At 37.0% G+C, this 6,000-nt stretch overlaps 1 long non-coding RNA gene across 3 annotated transcripts in view; it reads left to right on the forward strand.

The window, feature by feature from the left end:
- The window catches only part of LOC149544261 (uncharacterized), a 182,091-nt gene extending 176,336 nt beyond the window's left edge, over nt 1–5,755 (forward strand). For all 3 annotated transcript variants that reach the window (XR_016355273.1, XR_016355275.1, XR_016355274.1), the window contains one exon: nt 5,361–5,755. This is a non-coding gene — a long non-coding RNA (uncharacterized LOC149544261). The remainder of the gene's footprint in view (nt 1–5,360) is intronic.
- The last annotated feature ends 245 nt before the right edge of the window (nt 5,756–6,000 follow it).

Consider the following 6,000-nt stretch of genomic DNA (forward strand, 5'->3'; position numbering starts at 1 on the left):
CATTCATTAGTGAGTTCTAAAGGTTGTTAGTGATGGTGTATGACATATCTAAGTAGAGGAGGGTTATGCTTTTCATTGAGGGCCTTTCTGAGCCACTCAGAGGGTGCGTTAAGTCATTAGACCCCTCCTCATTATAAGAGACAATGAAAAAGGCTCATAACTTAAAGGCCTCTACACATAGAGGCAAGTTTACCTCAAAGTCTGCTACGTCCTCCTATGATAGGACACCTCCTCAAAGAGAGGAGAAGACTGAGGGTAAGCGTCTTGCTAAAATACCCTTGGACCAAGAAACAATTAATGATTTGAGGAGAAGGAAGTTGTGTTTCTATTGCAAGGGTTCCTATGATGTCAACCATGATTGTCCCATGAAACCTAAGGGGAAAAATAGGATGATGGAATGGTTCTATGATGATGATGATAGTACTAATTTTCAAGATCCATTTGGGGCTAGTGATCAAGATCAACATAGGAATGATGAGTAGATGATGAGGTGGATGACTTGAACCTCAAGGTAGTTTACTTATCCAGTATGAGGAAGGAGGGAGCTTTTCAGATGCATGGGCTCATAGCTAGATAGAGTATTGTTGCTTTATTTGATACTGTAGCTACTCATAATTTCATTGATGCTCACCTAGTTACCAGGAGGGGTATGTAGACTAAGGATGTTGAGGGCCTATGGGTACAGGTAGCTGATGGTTACACCTTGAAGTATAACAAGATGATTATAGATCTTCCTGTGAAGCTTAATACATATGCTTTCAATGAAGATTTTTATGTGGTGGACATGGGGGGACAAATATAGTTCTTGGTATGGCATGGTTACACACACTTAAGGATAGCTACTTGAGCATTAAGAAGATGGAGATGAGGTTCATTAAGGATGGGCAGCCCCAAGTTATGAAAGCAATCCATAATGATGAGCTGAAGCAGATTTCACTTAGGTGTATGTAGCACTTGGTTCGTCATGAGGATATTGTTGATCAAGTAATGGAGTGCAGAATTATGCCAACTCAAAAGAATATTGAGGATGTAGAATATCATCCTAATATCTAGGAGTTGAAGATTAAACACTCTAAAGTGTTTAATGATATACCCCTTGGTAGGCCATCAGACTACAGAATTGAGCATATTATTGAGTTGGAGGAGGGCACTATGCTTATTATGATTACTCCTTATCACCATCCGAAAAGGCTCAAAGATGAAATTGAGAAGAGCATACAAGAGCTACTTGATCAAGGGCATATCAGGCCAAGTAAGTCCCCATTTGCTTCTTCAGTTGTTCTGTTAAAGAAGGATGGTACCCTCTATATGTGCATTGATTACTAGATGTTGAATAAGAGGACCATAAAAAAATAATATCCCATTCCATAGATTGACAAGCTCATTGATGAATTGCATGGAGCACAGTATTTTTCAAAGATTGATCTGAGATCTGACTATCATCAAATCTAGTTTAGAGAGTAGGACATAGAGAAGGAAACATTTAGATGTCATTGTGGGCACTTTGAATTCTTGGTCATGCATTTTGGTCTCACCAATGATCTTGCCACTTTTCGGTCTACTATGAACAGGGTGTTCCATAGTTAGGTTCGCAGGTTTGTGTTGGTCTTCTTTGACAACATTCTAATTTATAATAAGACCTGGGATGATCACGTGGTTCATCTGGATACAGTTTTGGGTATTTTGGATTAGGCCTCCTTATATGTCAAAGAGTCTTAAGTGTGCTCTTGGTATGATAGAGTTACTTTATTTGGGACATTATTAGTGCCAATGGAGTTTGTATGGACCCAGATAAGATCTGTGCTATTGTTGAGTGACCTACACCCAAGACCCTAACACAATTAAGGGGGTTTATTGGTCTTTGTGCCTTTTACCATAGGTTTGTGGCTAGGTTCTCTCGACATGCTACTCCCCATACAGATTTGACCCGCAAAGGTGCTTTTCAGTGGTCAGCTCAGGCACAAGAATGTTTTGAGAAATTGAAGTCTATTATGACTTTATGTCTAGTATTGGCTTTACCTAATTTTTCTAGGACTTTTGACTTGCATTGTGATGCCTCTCAAGAGAGCATTGGTGATGTTCTATCCCAAGATTGACATCCCATAGTTTTTGAGAGTAGGAAATTGTGAGGTCCTGAGAGAACTTTCAATGTTTATGATAAGGAAATGTTAGTTATCATGCATGCTTTGGCTAAATCCAGGTAGTATTTGGTGGTCCACAAGTTCTACATTAAAAATGATCATAATAGCTTGAGACATATGTTGGGACAGAGAGATTTGAATGAAAGCTAGCAGAAATAGGTTAGCAAGCTATAGTCTTATGATTTTGATATTTCCTATATGAAGGGGACTCAAAATGTAGTTGTGGATGCTCTTTCAAGGAGACCTCACCTTTGTGTAGTTTCTGATATTTCAAAAAATTGGAGGCATTTAATTATACCTAAATATGCTAGGGATAAGTGGGCGACAAGTATTTTGGATGGTAGTATTCAGGATGACAAATATTCACTTTCAGGTGAGTTGATTATCTACAAGGGATAGATTTATCTGATTCCAGAGTTAGTGGTACGTAAAATTATTATATAGGCATTCCATGATTCTCATATGGCTGGTCATCTAGGCATTTTCAAGACTTATAGACATGTTTGGGAGAGATTTACATGGAAGGGGTTGATGGATGATGTTCATCACTATGTCTGAGAATGTTCGATTTGTCAGTAGAACAAATACAAACACACCTATCCTACTAGTTTATTACACCCACTTCCTATTCTTGAAGAGAAGTGGGAGGGAATCTCCATGGACTTCATTGTAGGTTTTCCTAAAGCCTAAGGGTGAGATTGTATTTATGTGGTGTTAGATAGACTCACAAAGTATGCTCATTTCTCCCTATTACCACTACCTATTCAGCTATGCAACTGGTTGAATTATTTTTCAAAGAGATCTTCAGGTTGCACGGTTTACCCAAAACCATTATGACTAACCGTGACAGTAGATTTATGAGCCATTTTTGGCAGGAGATTTTTAGATTGTGTGGGACTGAGTTGACTCCTAACACAAGCTACCATCTGCAGACTGATGGCCAGGCAAAAATAATGAACAAGTGGGTTAAGGGTTATCTATGGAATTATGTCTCTTCTTAACAGAAGGCATGGATAAAATGGATTCACTTATGTGAATATTGTTACAATTCAACTCATCACATGACTATACAAATGTCGCCTTTAAAAGCTCTCTATGGTTATGATCTGCCTAGTTTTGTGGATTTGTATGTGGTGATAGTAGAGTATCGAGTGCTAGGGAGTTTCTATGAGATAGCCAGGATGTAGTAAGGACCTTGAAAGATAATATACAGAGGGCTCAGAATTAGCAAAAGTAGTATGCTGATCAGAAGAGAATAACTCAAACCTATCAGATAGGAGACATGGTCTACTTGATGTTACAACCATATTAGCAGTCTTCAATCAAGAAGAGTGGATCTGAGAAACTTAAGCTATGATATTATGGGCCCTTTCAGATTATGCGGTGGGTTGGTGAGGTAGCATATGAGTTGTAGTTTCTTGATGACAACAAAGTTCATAATATGTTTCATGTCACGCCTCAAAGGGGCCTTGGGTCATCATGTGAGACCTTTTCTTATTTTTCCTCCATTGGATGACGAAGGAAGATTAGAGTTTATTCTAGAATCAATACTTGATACTAGAGAAAGTCAATTGCGAGGGAGGACCATTCATGAGCTTTGGTTAAGTTGTAGAATCTTCCAGATGAGGATGCTACCTGGGAGCCTAAAGATATTCTATTACATTCCAAACTTTGATTACTTGAGGACAAGCAATCTTGGGGAGGGAGGACTATAATGTCCCTAATTTAGCAGGTCTGTGGAGTGTGGGCTTGTCAACTCATTCTTGCGACCCTGGTGAGCTAATGTCTAGTTTTGGGGAGTCTCTATTATGAGATTTCTATTTTTAGACTTACTATTTCTAGTAAGTCACTTTTGGTTAGTTGCTATTTTTGAATTGAGGGGTTCAAGCAAGATGGTTCTCTGATTTTGCATATTTGATCTCTCTAGGATTCTTTATTGAAGTCTTTTATCGACGAGCTTGTTGGTTTAATGATAATTTAATTTTCATTTAATAAGCATAGTACTTTATATTATAAAGTGTTATAACTTTATATTATAAAGTTGACTTTTAAGCGGAAGGTGTGAGAGTGAAGCTAGATGGTTCAATTTGTGTTATAAATTTAGATCTTTGTTGAGGAGAGATTATCTTGTTTTATATACCTATTTGCTCATATTAGCTTTATGGGGTTTGAAGAAGTTTGTGTTATTTGATAATTGTGTTGAAGTATACAATTATCTAATTTCTCCTACTATACTCAACTATGGCTTAGAGAATTCTACTACTGTGTTATGTTGGGAATTGTGAAGACTCATGTTCCAACCCGAGAAGCTGAAAGTGGAGTATGAAATTAATATTGTGAAATTGATATACCTACAACTAGGATAGTAAGCAGGCCAATTTTGCTAGACATCCACCATATTGAAGCCAAGACATCATTTGATAACCGCATTGTGAGTTTGGATGGCTCTTAAGGATTTGTGAAGTGGTATTGAAGTTGCATTATTTGTTGCCAATTTGCGCCTAAGGAAACTGGGACTCACACCTTCTTGTGGTCTCTTACCTGCCATAAATTCTGTAGCTGGTAGGCAATATCATAAACCACCAAAGGTTGGCCATCTTCTATTGCAACTTGTGGGCAATTTAAGGGAAAAGCTAGGCCACGATTTGGTTTTATAAATTTGCAGATCAGGTGCCTTGTCTTAATTTTGTGGTTCAAATGTATGTTTTTTTAAAGAAGAATTTGTAGAAAAAAATAAGACGTTGACTAGCTAGTATCCATTATCTTGTCAAATTCTAGTTATTGTAAAAAAAATTTGATTTTCAATAAAAGATACAATAAATACATTATACTCTATTCGAAAATTGCAAAGATATAAGTTATACAAGTGGGAAGCTAGTTGAGATTATTACATGGTGTCCATGTTGTGCACATGGAATAATAATAATGATACATAAATAAACATGCCTAAGACAATTGCAACAACCTCCATGATGAAATCTTCACATGGAAAAATTTTAGTCATTCTTAGTTGCATTTTTGAGATTCAATTCTAGGATCTTTTCAATTAGACTAGAATTTTTTTAAAGGATTTTTTTGTTTATTGTATAGTAGAAGATTATGAAATAGTTGTATTTGCTTTTTTTCCACCCTAGACTTGTATTTTCTACATGATCAATAGAAGAAATATGATGGACTATACCAGTGTTTCTTTTACTATATTTTTCTTTCTTGATGCAGGAGCATCCTACGGAAGTCAACAATCTTGTATGAAGGGGCTTCGATCTTGGATTTGTGGACTTATGGTTTGCGCAATTGGGGTGTCTTCGAGACATTTTGGGAAATCTTGTCCTAAGTGCACATGAAGTTTGGAGTAATTTGTCTTGAAGTTAGAGTCATTTTGGTGATTGTTAGTCGCATGTTCTTGATTTACGAGCAAACTTTGGAGATTGTATTTGTGAGCTTCGATCAGAGGGAGTTGGTGTGTGCGCTCTTGGATTCAAATTGTTGAATGGCATGTGGACCTATTCCTAAGGGTGTGTAATCATATGTTTTCCTATGATTTAGTTATGCATTATAAACTTGAGGCTTGTCCCAAGTATTTAAATATTTCATGTATTTAATGTTAGTTATAAGTCAACTTGTGCCTTGAGGGTGTATTTAATAATAGTGTTTAATTTAATGTAATTTTCTAGGCTGACCTATGGCTTGGTTCAGTATAAGTAGGGGGTTCATTTCTTGTCTTGAGAGATCAATGGATCATGAGTTTAGCATGGAGTAGCTGAGAGGAGTGAAGTTAGCAAAACTAGTAGCTAAGTGTGGGCTTGGGAAATAAGAAGGTTGTTTGGTGGCTTGTGAGAAGAAGTTTAGATTCTTCTTG

Source organism: Cupressus sempervirens, chromosome 8 (genome assembly GCF_028749045.1).
Source record: "Cupressus sempervirens isolate cs-2001-9-10 chromosome 8, ASM2874904v1, whole genome shotgun sequence".
NCBI classification, from domain to species: domain Eukaryota; kingdom Viridiplantae; phylum Streptophyta; class Pinopsida; order Cupressales; family Cupressaceae; genus Cupressus; species Cupressus sempervirens.